Here is a 15443-nt window from a genome sequence, read left to right on the forward strand (position 1 = left end):
TCTTTGAGCGCCTTGTCAGTGGCTCCAAGAGGCGAAAGGGCAGATGTAAATCGGCGGCATGCTATTGTTGCTGTTTCTTTCTGAAACCAGCTCCTTCACCATGTTTTGCACAATGATTTCAAGTATTTGCATTGTGCAGTCCCCACAGAGTCTTTTGGTGCTTCATTCTGCTTGCTGGTTGTGGGCCTGAGCAGATTGGAGTTCTGCTCTACTCTCCCATAGTTTTTGGCATCTTTGGAGGAGGCGACTGATGTCACCTTCACAATACTGCAGAAGAAACCAAAGAATTTGCAGAGCCTCTTTGTACCATTAAGAATCCTGACTCCAAAGCTAAACAGCCAGCGGTGGCTGGTTTTGGCTGTTCTCCCACCAAAAAGACCTTTCTAGCTATCAACCTCCCATGCAAGAACAGAAGGAAAAAAAGTTTGGAGAAAGGGCTTGGTCATTCTCAGGCAGTTTGGGGTTGCACCAATACCAGGGTAAGATAGATGAGGGAACCAAAATTACATTGTTCTGCTCTGCGTAGTTTTCCGTGTACTAATAGCTGGAAATGCAGAAACAGAGACTAAATTAACCTCTGCGTGCTGCCCATCATTGTTAAGCCTCAGAGTGTATCAGCCCAGGCATGGTGCCATGCGGAGCAATTATCAGCCCCATCCCCTGGCACGTGAATGAGAGAGCATCTGGTTGAAGTAGTGAAATCTGAATTTTGTTTCAAACCTTGCCCCACCTCTCCTCCCACACATGCAGATATATAACCACATGCTGTCCCCCAATGGTTAGAGAAGCACGCGAGTTAAAGCAGAAGAGGGATCCTAATAGAAATAGTTGATGGGAATCTTGTCATTTACAACTTTCTGAAATCCTTAATAAATGTTGTTCTAGCAGTTCCCTGGATTTTCACCACTGACAGGATCCAGGCAAACAATGCTAAATTATTTTAGTAATGCCATCCAGAAGCTGAACTGAAGTTACAGGGTTAGAAACCATCTTACTTTTAAAATTTGGAATATTTCTGTATATGAAAACCTCTAAGCCCACTCAAGCGTTCTCCAACAGGGACTGAACAAATTTGCTTTGCTCTAACCCCATTCCTTTAATGAACGTGCATCATTCTGTGCTGTGCCCAGCAGACGTAATAATAGCAATGTCTGGTGAGCTTCTGCAAGGAGCCCTGCAATAAAAGCACCTTCCCCTCCCGCCAAGTTAAAAGAGAACAAGCTGACATGTATTGGAAATGCACAGGCAATATAATGATAGCAAATTGCTTTGAAAAGAAAAAGGTTCCGCGGCGCACATGTCATTTCAATGCCTGGCTACGAGGCAGTGCTTCAGCTCCATCCTTTGTGTCTCCCTCCAGATCTACCCCCTCCCTCACCCCTGCCTTTGGGGAGAGCTCTCACTGCACTGCAGATCAAAAGCAGCATCTTCACTACAAAGGGGAAGAGAGCCCACGAACCTATACTGCATCCCCCCCAGCCTCAAAAAGGGGCAGCCTTCTTCCCCACCTTCATCACTCTTTTAAGAGCACATTGGAAAAATTCATTCCTTTTGGTCCCTCCCAATGAATTCCTCTGACTGGGATGTTCCTGCTAGTGCCTGTTTCCCTGTTCAGCCCCATCCAGGCTGTGCCATGAGGCTTTTGTCACAACAATGGTTCTTCTGAGATGGTGACAGAACATCTTCTAACACCCAGGAAAATGGGGCTTAGCCATTATTTCTAGAATATATTTAAGCCCTTTGGGAGGTTGCTATTGGAAAGGTCAGAGAAGCTGATTATCATTTTTTTATTCTGATGTCTAACAAATATAAAGATTGTCTGCTGTGCTGAGGAGGAGCTTAGTTTTGAATATGCCAAGTGGGCTGCCACTGTGGGTCCAGAGCTATCAGGCACCGAGGGGGAGATCACGTTATCCCATCATTTATCCCTCTGGACTCTTTCCTTATCCACTCTCTACTTCCTTGACCCCTGGGCTGTGTTTGTGCAATTCCGAATGCATTTTACAAAGCACGGTTTTTATTTTTGCTCAAAACTCTTCGGCTTTTTCATCTGCGTGAAAAAAACCCCAATTGCGAAATGGTGTAAATCACACTCATCCACCTTTCTGATGTGTAATGCGGTCAGAGTATCTGGACATTGTCAGGGCATTGTAGCGCATATCCCAGAGTGACTTTGTTATAAGAAAGGAGTTTAATTTTTTCCTCTTTTGTAACCTTGTGAAATTTCCACATTAAAAAGCAATCACATCTTTCAAACCAGCAATGATTGTGTTTGGCATAATGGCTGCAAACCCCCAGTGTGCAGGGCTGAGCTTGTTTTCACTAAAACGAAATCAGCTTTCAAAATAAATGATCTGCAACAACATTATATTCCCCAAATCTTATAATCCTATTAACAGAGTTGATTTTTTTTTTCTTTTTTTTCTTTTTCATTGCCACCAGACTGACAAGATTGGCCTTGTTTCAAGGGGGAGAAACAGAAAGTCAGTTGAGGATGTAGCCAAGACATGCACGGCAAGCCGAGGACCAGCCCTGCCAGAGCCTGTGGTTAGAAGCTCTTAACGACTATTGTAAGCCCTTAAATATAATCATCTGTATTTCACCTCCACCTAATGTACTTCATGTGTAGCATGTTTATCTGTTCACACAGTCTTTCAAGAGACTCAACAAACAGCCCTGTTTGCAGGAGCGACAGGCGAGCGGGTTGCCTTGGCTCTCCCGATGAATGAGACTTCTATCAAAAATGACACGGTGGTGGCAATGTGGTGAAGGGAAATGTCTCCAAATTAGCCTGGGCAAAAATCTCCTTGCCAGAAGTGGAAATTACGTGGTAATATCAAAAGGCAACTTTACTTATATATAATTCCAGGTTTCTCTGTGAGTATTTTTTTTGGAAGAAAGTCAGGAGGGCTCAATCTTGTGCCGCTTTTGCTGGTCCTACTACCCATGCCCTTCCCATGGAGGGGACCAGGGTCCCCTCCTCTCGCGGGCACCATGCACCTTGGAGTCATTTTTCTGTCTTAAACGCTGACTAAAAAGGTGCAATAATTGGCCCAGGAGGAAGAAATACTCGTGATCATGGCAGAAGTTTTCTTTTCCTTTTGGGAGTGGGAGGGAACACCCAGAAAGCGCTGAGCCCCAGCAGAAGGAGCACGGGAGGGTCGCAATCCCCCTGCAATGTCTCTGAGCTGATGTCTTTTTGGGGGTTGCACCAGCTGGGAAATCATCTCCTGCTCCGTGAACCCCAAAAGCTCCCACGGGCATGGCGTGTCAGCAGCTGCCAGAGGATGCCAAGCGCTGGGGTGCAGCGTTTGCAATGAAAAGCTGTCAGGCTCCTCCAGCTGCACTTGGGGTGCCCAGCAAAGCCTGGGGAGAAACCCAGGCTGCACATGCAAGCATGCACAGGACCACCGAGGCTCAGACCCCCCTGGCCCTGCCAGACAACTTTTGCTGCAATGAAATGCCGGTGGGGATATGTAAACATAGGCTTTATTTTTAACATTTTCCTTTTATTAGTTCAGCAGGGCCATAGTGGTTTCCTTACGCTGCAGAGCAGAAGTTGACAGGTCCCTGTAGCCGCAGGAAAGCTGGGCTCTGCACAGCAGCCTCTGGTCAGAAGCTGCCGTTGCGATAGCAGCTGCCACCTGCCCGAGTGCCGCTGCTCCCTCCGTTATTCACTAAATGGCTTTGCAACAGCTTTATGTGAAATTTAAAAGTAGAAAGTAAAAACATTTGCTTATAAAATAAATAGGCACAGTCCTCTCTGTTAAACATAACAACTGCTTCTCTTCCCCTTGCCTCTTGCTAATGTTGGCAGCTGAAATGTATTTTTGACGAACTCTGTGATGAAGAAATCACTGACATCAGGCCTGACCTGCTACCACTGGAAGTCAGGAGAGATGTGCCACTGATGGTGCGCGAACCCCTCAATTGGTATCACAGTCCGAGTTATTTAAAAGCCAGTGCTGAGATCCCTGGGATAATGATCTTGGCTTAAAAATGAGGAGATTTTTAGATCTAGGAAACAGGGACTTGAATTTATCTAATTTCTGATTTTTAAGCCTCTAGAAGATTATATGGCTCAGCTTTGCTCTATAACCCAGAAGATCTGAGGCTTCAAAAAACAAACAAAGGAAAGCTGATATTCTGCCAGACCGCTTCTGCCAGGAGCTGGGATTTCGATGGGGCAAACTATCCCAAGACTTGTGACAAAATCTTCAGGGCCGCAGCATAAGCAGGCCCACAGGTTGGTCAAAATGTTCACATCCAGCTGCAATTTTGAAAATATATGAGCTTCTTAGGAATTGTGTGCAAGTTCCTGGCCCTGCGGATGTAAATGGGATCTGGTATGCAAAATTGCTGTTTGGGCAGGTAATTTCAGGACCAGACTCAAAAATTATTACAGTCTCTTCCACTATTATGGTTTTAATAACTGCAGCTAGAGGTAGGAATCTTCCATGCGAATCGCTGTTGGGATGTTATTAGCCTTCTGATAACAAAGAAATGTACCTGTCAAGAACAGAGTCAAACTGCTTCTGTTCACTGTATTCATTAAATGCCCCTTAGTGTAAGCCCAGAAACTAAAATTCATAACATGAATAAGGCACAGATTTGCTTACAGCTTCTCCAGTGCACTCTGCTTAGGCATGGGTTCTTTTCTGACTGAATCTTTTATTATAGTATAAAGGCAGATTTGACAGACATCTATAGGCATCTCAACAAATCTGCTCTGCACCTGTCTGCATTCCACTTACAGACCTCCTGGTGAAATCACAGTGCAGATTTGTTTGGGAATTACATCTAGATAGTGCCTGTTGCATAGTTTCTTTTCTTTTTAAAAAACAAATGTTTCAAAAGACTCTCTAGTTTTAAATATTGAAAGAGTTATGAATTCCAGTAATATCATTACAAACACCTAATGCTGTGTATAAAATAGAGCAGATCCCTCTTCTGGCTTCTGCCTTCATTTTCGTGGGGTTCAGACCACTTGATATCTGGATTTGTTAAACACTGACTTGTTCCTCCAACTGCCAGAGCAAACCCCTCCTCTGAATTCTGGAGGGGGCAGAGCGAGTGCAGACTGCTGTGTGCAGAATTAAGCATTTGGATAAATATCTTGCTGAACTGGAATCTTTCTGGGAAGGGCTGGATGTGAGCACTGAAGTGCGATGCCGACGGTGGGGTTGTATAATCTTTTTCTTTTCAGAGCTCTTCACCATCCAAGAGAGATGTTGTAGTAACAAATGAATGTAGGCAGGCGATAATTTGGGGAGAAATCTAGGTGAGATTTGCAGAGGAGCAAGGGAGATTGAGATGCACAAGTCTCACTTTTTATTTGGGATTGGGTAAACTCAGATTCTTAAGCAGGTATGATAATGTCAGTTTATATGCTAGTTCCTAACTATGGAGATTTCACCATAAACAATGGTAGAAAAAAGCATTGGAATAATTATGAAAAATATACTGACATTTTCCTTTTAAGAAATTTCGGCTTATTTTCCTGAAGAAACAGTTTTCTAAGGCAATTTACTCAGACAATAATAGAAGTGTATTGATGTAGCTGAAAAGATTAGTAACTCTCTTGAGAGAAAACAACAGATTCCATCTACCCGTTGGGGAACTACTGCAGCTAGCAGCTGCAGAGTGAAAGAATAAGATCCGCAAAAGCTCATGCCAAGAAGAGCTGCCTTGCACCCCAGCTCACCGGACTGTCTTGTACTGGCAGCCCTCCTGCAACCCTTGACTGCCGTGCCTATAAGCTAGAAGTCTACTGGCTGGTGTTTGCACTGCAGAAGTGTTCAGTCAGCATAGCACACACTTATAAAGTGCTCTCCAAACAGGCGGAGGGCTTGATGAAGTTTCCTCTCCAGTTATTCCAAAGCCCCGGCCAAAAATCTCAGTGGGATTTCCCGGAGGAATTGCAGATCAAGCACAGAAGAGCTGCAGCCAAACGCCAAGGCTGGAGGTTTGTGCATTTGCCACTCTCTTCCCCGGGCTCCTGGGACGGACCCCGCTTGCCGTGAGTTAGCCGAGACTGTCACTAGCCCTGCTCAGCCACTCTCACCTTAGCCTTCACATGGACCTCCTTGCCACGCTTTTCTCTGTTGTCCCTCTCACTACAGTGTTACCATCTTTTATAGTTTGAAAGCGATCCTCTAAAGGGTATTTTTTTAAGGCTCAGTGCCTAGAGCCACTTAATTACATGATAATCTCAGCTTTTGTTTAAAAAGAAATGCACTAGGCCTTCGCGATGGCAGGGAGAAGATTGTACATTTGAACCTTGGGGGCTTGTAAAAGACAAATAAAAATACTTAGTGCATATATATTTATTTTCATCGTTTGGAGGTGGAAGACTAGCGTTTTATGGTATCACAAGATTGGCAATAGCGTACTTGGTTTCAAACCAAGCTAAGGAGGCTTTTTTAACATAGTTCTAACAGGACTGACTTTTCTTCTCTTGGCCCTTGTTTATTTCTGGAGCATGATGTTGTTGTGGCTTGGCAAATAAGTCTCTCTGGACCATTGTAATACTTTATTGGTGCATATACAACTGTTGGGACAACAGCTGTAAACCAGAAGCGAATTCTTATTTTCTTTTTGTTTCATACTCTGGCATGGTAGTTATTATAACCTTGATATTTTCTGAAAAGGCAACAAAAAGTCTTACATTTCCTGGTATGAAAAATATGGGTAGAGAAAACAAACACCTCCAGTCAGCAGCCTTTTTAGCTTAATGGCCCTTTCTAGGGCGGATGCCTTAATACCTTTCTGCGTGCAAGGCCACATATTTCTTTCTGAATCTTACTCTAAATGTAGGGGTCATATTAGGCCAAATATGATTGTCCTCAGCTAGATTTTATCTGCTTTCTGTGGTAGGAGAACAGGCTTCCACGAGTTCCATCTGGAGGGCTCACTACCTTTCTGCAGCTTTCTCAGCTTACAGGCTTGTGGTTTTCTTTTCTCTCTCTGTTTCCAACGCATGATAGTGCTTTTAGGTGATGACAAAAGTCAGTTTTTCATGACCAACACAGGCAAAATACCAAAGAGCATGCAAAGGTGCTGAGGAGGGAGCGAGGGAGAGGCTAAGGTTGTGTGACTCATGTGGGCTCCACGCTCAAGAATGACATCAGGAATCCTTCAGAGGGTTTTACATGTCACATTTCCACCCTACATCCTTAATGAGAGGGTTACCCTTAACTCTTTCCCCGTTTGTTGTTGTTGCTTCTGTTTTTGTAGATGTCAAGGTATTAGTACAGAGCTGCTTGATGCCTGCGGTGTGTAAGTCCTTCGCAGTAAAGCTGTACCTGTGTGAGGTGGATCAGGCCTTAGGGCAGGAGTACAAGGTCTTTCTTACACTTTTGTCTCACCACATAAGTTGTTGCACTTCAGAGAAACTGGCAGGCATGACAGGATGGGATCATGAAGGGTTCAAATGATCTAAAGGCCTTTGCCCTGCATTAGCCAAGGCAGGTGCATGTTGTAATTTGCCATAGATACTTGAGGTGCGGCCAGCAGCAACCAAACTTCATCAGCTACAGGCACATAAACATGGAAAAACCCAAACCAAACAAAAGTAGCAACGTTCAAGCATCAACACTGCAGAAAACAGAGGGAATCTTCTGATGAAAAGGTGTACACCAACATGACAGACCCAGCTGGAGGGAGGACAGCTTAGCTACAGATGATGGGGATTCCTTAATAGTCTTTATGTTCACATTATCTGCTACCCACCAACTGTGGTCCTTTTCACAAGGGAGGTATGGTTTTATGGTTTCACTCCTTCACTAGGTTGGCAGTGTCTTGTCCTACCACATTTCTCTTGCTGTTAACTCTTTCGTGAGAGTGGAGTGCTGCAGAGACAGAGCTCTGGTGGTGAAGCAGCAGTCACGGAGGGAGCAGAGGGTATCCTCTGCCATGTGGGTGACACCGGCCTCTAAGGGAGATGTGATTTATGGAGACACCCTCCTTTTCCACCGGAGTGATGGGAAGAAAGCAGACCCCAGTGTTGCTGGAAAATATTCTGAGAAATCTCAGTAAGTGGTTTCTTGGCCTCAGTGTGGGCTTTTTCCACTTAAAGGTACAATTTAACACTTAAACTGTGAATTGCTTGGTTCAGGAATTTCTGCCTTATGCCTTAAACATTGATGGCACTTAATAAATAAAGTGCTGCCTCTCTTCGCTTCTCACTTTTTCTCTTTTCTTGTTGATCGCTCACTCCCTCAGTACAGTTGCAGAACTCATATACCTTCACTCCAGGTAACCTCTGATCACCTCTCAGTCTGCCCCCATGATAACTTCTCCCTTTGAGTTCTTCATTTTCAGTGCAAAAATGTGCTGTGCATGGAAAACAACAGTATGAAAGCAGGGTGACTGGAAGGAGGGTAGAACTGAAAAGGTATGGGATCAGCTGTCTTGGCTTTTGTTCAGTGCTTACTTATTAAAGGCCTCTGTATTTAAAACGCAGAAGAAGCTGCTGCAGAATGTGCCATCTCCTGCACCAGATAACCTAAGGCTGCTGAAACTGTAGCTGATAAAGCGAGTTTAAACTTCGTATAGAGTATGCTCAATTTTGAGTATGTTCGTTAATTTTAGATGGAACTTCTTTTCATTTAGCATTTAACTGCTTGGCATTTGTTGCTACTTCATTAAGAAATCAGCTGAGATGAGGTTCCCTTGTACCTGACACTGAATATATAGGGAGTTCTCTGTCCAAAGAGTTTCACCTCCAGACACACAAGACAGCATGAGATGGGAAAGGAAACAGAGGGATAAATAGATGCAGAAACTTGTCCTAGGACAAATGGCAGGACAGTAGCAGTGATGTGATGAGAAACTAAGTCTCTCAGCACCTAAGTCAATGCCCTTTCCACTGGGCTACAGTAATAACAGCAATAAGTCCTGCTAACAAGGAGGTAATTTTGGTATTCATAGCAAGATTAACCAATACACCATGTCCAGTAGAGACGACTCAGAATTCATATACACAAAGGGCACATTTGTTACAAATTCACTGAATGCTTTTAACCTTTTTCCATTTATGTCTGAATATTAACACTCTGAAATACGTAGAACTAGAGCTTAATGAGCTAGAAGAGTTAGATTATGGATGTTACTGTGCTCCTTCAATTTTATTAAATGGCATGCAAGGTAATTATCAGTCACTGAGTTTCCCCTCCTCAGAGACAAACCAAAGGGACTCAATTATTGCTGCAAAATCCAAGAGGAAAAAGAAAAGAGAGACAAATTTAAAAAAAAAAAAGGTGAGCAACAAAGCCGCAATGCAAGTGGGCTATTCCAAAAGGACCACGGGCTGCGCAGCCCTGCAGAAGATAAGCAGTGACTCCACATGGACATGAATGAGTCTTAATGTCCAGAGATCAGAGTGAGCAGAACTCAACTCTTGGATGCAACAGAGGGAAAATGGTTGTTTCCTCACCTTCCTCTCACCTTCCACTCTTGCAGGTGAGGCAGAGAAGGACGGCAGATTGCTTGGTGGCCTGGCTCACAGAAGACCTGGGGTTCATTTTCAGCTTGGACAACTTCCTTTGTGTCTCAAAGTTTAGTGGTGTAAAAGGGACTAGTAGCTATATCCTCTGTAAGGACTTTGAAGGCTCTACATGGGGAATCTGTGCCAGGTGTATGGACTCCTATTTGTATGATCTGGTTTTGTCCAGGAAAAACTCAGAGCAGAATTTTGTTTTCAGACAGTTACCATCTAACTAAATTGCTTTTCTGCTAATGCTTCTAGTTGCCTTCTTGATCAAAAGATGCATTTTAAAATAAAGCCTGGATTATTTTTTTGGGGCACAATGAAAGCTTTAGACCATTTCCAGATGACCACTGTATAAACAATGCTGTAAGGAAAACGGCAGATTTTGAATGTGAAGTTTCATAGAGCTTCTTCACAAAGGAAAGCCATTGCAGTTTGCCTGTGAGGAAATTGGAGTGGCAGGGCATGGCCACCTATCCCTGGACGCAGCTCCATTTTATATGTCTTTTTCCCTTGCTTCTGGCAGGTCTTTAATCACGACGATAAAAGTATTTACGATAAAAGTATTTACGAGATGATAACTTGAAACAGGCAGTATTCACACCAATGGGGAGGAATTCGACAAGATTTCCAAATCAGGCGTCTTTCATCTGACCCCCTTCATTCACCCAGAGTTCCTGATCAGAGCTGCCTACGCTATGGGGACAACATATCAGGGAAAACTCCTGCGTTGGCAGAGGGTGACCTAGATGACCCGCCAGCTCTTCTTCTCTGATGAGTTTGGTCTTTCTGAAGCACACACCTGAGCACGCTGTAGCAGTGCTAAAAGCTCACGCATGGACAGAGCAATGTGGGATGTTTCCATGCTTAAATGGAGCAGTGCGGAGATGTGGGATGAAGATGCATCTGAAATATGGCCCTTTCATGAGAAGGAGTTGAGCCTCTTCTGAGACCCACCATGGCAAACCAAAGCATTTTGGCAGAACTTCAGAGCATAAACTTATCTCCTGACAAGGAGATGGAGAGAAGATTGCTATGACCATCTATGTAGTGAAACCAAACACAAGTAGGAGTAAACTGAAGAAAATTCTCCTTCTTTCATATCGTCTCTGTCCCTTGTGTATGTTTGCTCTGAGACCATTTGCTCAGCTGCCTGTATGACTTATCATGTAGAGATCTGACCTTGAAATTCCAGCTTGAGAACCTGACCCCACCTTTTGTACCACCTGAAACACAGGCTCATGCTATCCTTGTAGCTAGAAAGCCCATTTCCAAAAATGTGTCCTGCTGAAGTCAGGCATTTGCACTTCTCAATATCTCAACATTAGGTATTTTCCATGTGGAATTAGCTGAACCCACTCTAGCAGTGATTGCTGTATCTAACATATTTACCATGGAAAGATTACTAGACCACTAAGAGGAAGGGATACAGTTCAGAGGTTCAGCTGATATGTGTTCAGATTTCCTTGTGTCAGTATAAATAGCCCTGAAATAAATGCTCGAATACAAATTGTGAAGCTTAGTGAGGGCAGCTTCAGGATCCAAACCTAGAACTGCATAGGAATTTCATGGCTGGTCAGTCTCATGGGTTGCCCTGCCCTTGTCCTGCCCACAGACAACAATGAAGAGAAAAGGGCAGTTCCAGCTCCGATGCCTGTAACAGCCCTTGAGAGGAAGAATAGGCTTGTGGCTGTCACAGCACACTGGAGGTCCAAAGACCTTGGTTCTCTTCCTGACATTTGGACCTTGGGAAGTTGTTCTCTCCTTGAGTCAAACTCTGTTTTGTCTCTGAAAATGGGAGATAATACTTCCCTAAGCAATAAGAGTAAAGTCTGTGTGATACTCAGTTACTTTGATAACAACTGCTATGTTAAAGCCAAATAGAGGATCAAAATCTCTGGTACAAACCTATACAGTCTTCTCAGTTTAAACATAACTTTCTGTATCCATACTACTTGCTTGAAGCTAGAACTCCACAGAGAAGTCAGCCAGGGTGGTCCTAATGTGATAATTTTGTGTTTCTGGTGGCAAAAGGTTCCTTTTCTTTTCCAAAAAAAAGGTATTTTTTCTTAATGCATTGAAAACCAGCCACACAAAGACCAACATTCCCTAGTGTTTGCATTAAAAAAAGATGTACTCATAAAATACAGACGACGGGCAGCTTTCCTGTAGTCACAAGTCAGCATATTCAAAGCACTAACATATGTTATTTGCTAAAAGCAAATACCTAAATTCAGATCAGTTCTGGCTCAAGACTACTTTTAGTAGTCATTGAAAACATGACACCTTGTTCATCAGCTTTCAAATATAATTTTAAATAGATTCAAAGTTAATCTGAATTACGTAAGATCTCTCCATTTCTTTTGAGTTGATTTTTCTTCTACATTCAGATTCTCCTCTAAGATTCACTGTTATTATATCCTCTATTTATGCCCATGTTTTGTGACTGTCAGTGACCAAGATTATTATTCTTTTTTTGTCTACCGGGTCAGCAGTCCCATCATAATTACCTGGTTTAGGTCAACAGTATTCAGTATCCCTAAGTGGGCTTCCATCCCAATACTGTTCAGGCCCACAGCATTTAAACTTCTAACATCAGGCAAGGATGGAGCCATTATAGCCATTAATGCTAAGGCACAAATAAGATTAAGGTAATAAATATCAAATATCAAAGCAGCTTCAACACAGCATATATCAGAGTCATGGAAAGAAAGAATTTTTCTGATTCATCAGCAGCTCCAAAGAATAAAAAGCCTTTCTCACCACTTAAATGAAATATTCTGTTTGATCCCCAAATGAACCTTTTTATTTTGAAATTGAGATTTTAAAAAATGTTTTCAATTTTATTTCAAAGAAAAGTTGAAAGGCATAGCAAAACAAGAAGTTGTTTTGTCAAGAACCATCGAATCCTTAATTCTGAAAATGTTACAACAAAAGATTTTAGTTTTCAGGGAATTTCTCCTCAGTTTTCTGTGTGAAAATAAGTTGGTGAAATGGGACATTCCTGGAAAGTTTCAATGTTGACAAATCTGCATTTTTCATCCAGCAGAGTCACGATGAAAAAACATTGCCCACTTTAATTAGTCCATAATTTCTTAAAACAGATACCCTTTCTTCACTTTCCCAACAACATTTATATTTTGAAGGCAAATGCATAGTTTTCCTCAGGAGCAAGATAGCCCTCAGCAGGACACACTTCTAAATATGACTATGCTCAAACCCAGGGTGGGCCCATCCCGAACCACAAGCTGTCGAAGTTACATTGACTCCATGGGAATGATGCAACTCAAAGCAGAGTTTAAAACAACACGACAGTTTTCTATCAATGCTAGCTCATTGAAAATGTTCCATATTCGAAAATTAAGCAGGTAAACCATCAGCTGGCATCACCAAAGTTTAGCTATAGCCAGTCTGGTTTCCCGTTGCCCTTAAAGATCTGCGAATGACCCCGGACCTTGGTAGGACAGTAGTACAGCCTTAGACTTGTGACTCTTGGTCCTCCTCATGCCTCAGCTATGGGGAGCTTACAGAAGGATACAAACTCCAGTCTACTCAAGAAATGCAGGATGCTGCAGCATACCTGCCTTATTGTAGATAACTATGCCATTAATCTCTTAACTAGTCTAATGTAAGTAACTTACAAAAAAAAAAAAAAAGAGGATTCACTTTTTTTTGGCATTACATTGATTACTTTCTTTAAAATGAAACTCATTTTGAGATAGGGTCAATTTTCCATGAGTTTGGCAGCTGGAGGAACATTATTTTCCTCCAGTGTCTTGAAGAACAGAAATGCCCTTCCTAAGGATGGAGTGTTAGATACTTCTTGACTTTGAAAGCCAAACTGAGAGAGTTACTGAAATAGAAAGAAAAGGGCAAATAAGTAGTAAAAATCACAGTTCTATGATTGATATATAGTATTTTTCTTCTGAAACTCTCAAAGAGAGAATCATATCTACCCCTGCTCCTCTACAGAGGCAATACTTTCACAGGGGTGTTTCATGCCATGAGTATATGGAGGTATGGATGTCCTGCTGGAAGGTTTAGAGAAGAAATTCTGTACCAACCACACTCATCTTAGACAGCAACAGGAAACAGCTGCTTTTCAGATTTTTTTCTTTCTCTGGTTCCAAGAAGAAATACCTTATCTATAATTATTGTAATTTATTTGTATCAGGAATGCCGATATGAAGAATATTTACAGACAAATGTTTTTATCAGCTTCTTGAGTGAAAGAAATGCACCCTATGCCATTGTATTCTTTGCCCCATGACAACTCCATCCCTCATCATCCCTCCTGAAGAGATTTGGTTTGGTGCTGGGTAATCCGAGAACCACAGCTTTGATCTGTAATTTCTGAATGTGAGCAGAAAGCATGCTGAAGTACTTATGGGTTACAAACTGACGGTTTTAATATCCAAGTTAACACAATATGCAGCCTATTATGGAACTTAATTAGTGTTCAGGTCATACTCCCCTGAGATGTTTTAGATGCCCTGGAGAGCTTACATGGGGTCGGAGGTGTGAATCTGAATCTTCTCAGGTTGAGCAAGCTCTGGTGTCTAGGTCTTCCTCTTCCTGAAAGAGTACTAGGCTGGCGCTATCAGCATTTCCTCCTCATTTCTTTCCATTAAAAAGAGACTTGTGTACACGGGCCAAGTCACTCTGCCTCATTCCTGAATCAGGCACTGATACAGGAGGGTGAGCTGCCACCTGAGACATGCACTTTCTGGCTGCCTGGGAGAAGGACGCTGCTTTACATGTGCCTCTGTCTTTGGCAGCTCCAGCTGACCGCACCAAAGCCTTTCACAGCTGTGAATTTGATCATCAGAGTCTAACTCCGCACCGTGAATTTCATGCCTGCAGATGGCTGCATGATTTTTCAGTACAGCAGGACCAGGTTTCACAATAACTCTGTTGCTCTTTCAATTAAGCCTCAAGAGACTATTTCCAGGACTGAAGTTGCAATCTGTCAATCATGTCCAGCTTCTAGGTGTCTAAAAAGTGAGAAAGAACGCCGTGAGCCTCCCAAAATCCCCACGTCAGTGTAAGCTTTTTCATCGCTGAATATCAAAGTATTTAAAGTTAATCCTGGAACTCTTCCTGCAGGACAAACAAGTCTCTGAGTCAATTGTGCACACAGAAAAGAACCTCTTCCCCTCCAAAACAGGGAGGTGTTTTATAGCAGAAACTCTGCTAGATGCATGCCCACGCTTTCAGCAACCAACTGAAATCAGAGAACAACCACAGGGGCTTATATGGATTTTTTTTTTTCCCCCTCTTGCCTCTTTGGCAAAAGGAGAGTGGGCGGAGACAGACACTTTGGCTCCATGTTCACCTAAAAGCCCTTTCAAAGGGCACGTTGAGCAACACGGAGGCCGCAGTTTCAGTCTTCATTTCTGCATGTTGACCGGGAGAGAGGAGAATTTTAACTGGATCAGCTCGTTTCCTGTGGCGAGGCACAGTTTGTATGGATGTAGCAGAAGCGAAGTGAATGCACAGCCACGAACAAGGGCTGCTGTGACACAGGGAAGCAGCAGCGTGCTCAGCTGTGTTTCCATGTGTATGAACTCCTAACTAACACTCCAAATCCCAAACTCAGTCCAAACCTGAGGCTGCCACATTAAAGTAGTGTGAGGCTCCAGGTCTGGCTCACACCAACCTGTGATGCGCAAGAGATCGCCTGCACGAGTGCAAAGACGTGGGAGATCCAAGCCACAAGGAAAAGGGCTGTTTGGTGAGATTCTGGCCAAAACTACTTCCATACAGGGCCTGTTAACAAGGTCTGTACCATGATGTCCTCTGATTTTCCTACCAGTTCTCCACTGAAGGAAGATCTGTGTTATTTTTCTTGCTTGGACTACTCAAAGTTGACCTTATAGAGTTTCCTGCCCATCTGAAGAAAATGGCCAAACCCAGGAAGCCAATATGGTCTGGGGGAAATAGAAAAAAAACT

The sequence above is a fragment of the Nyctibius grandis genome, chromosome 7 (genome assembly GCF_013368605.1).
Source record: "Nyctibius grandis isolate bNycGra1 chromosome 7, bNycGra1.pri, whole genome shotgun sequence".
Lineage (NCBI taxonomy): Eukaryota > Metazoa > Chordata > Aves > Nyctibiiformes > Nyctibiidae > Nyctibius > Nyctibius grandis.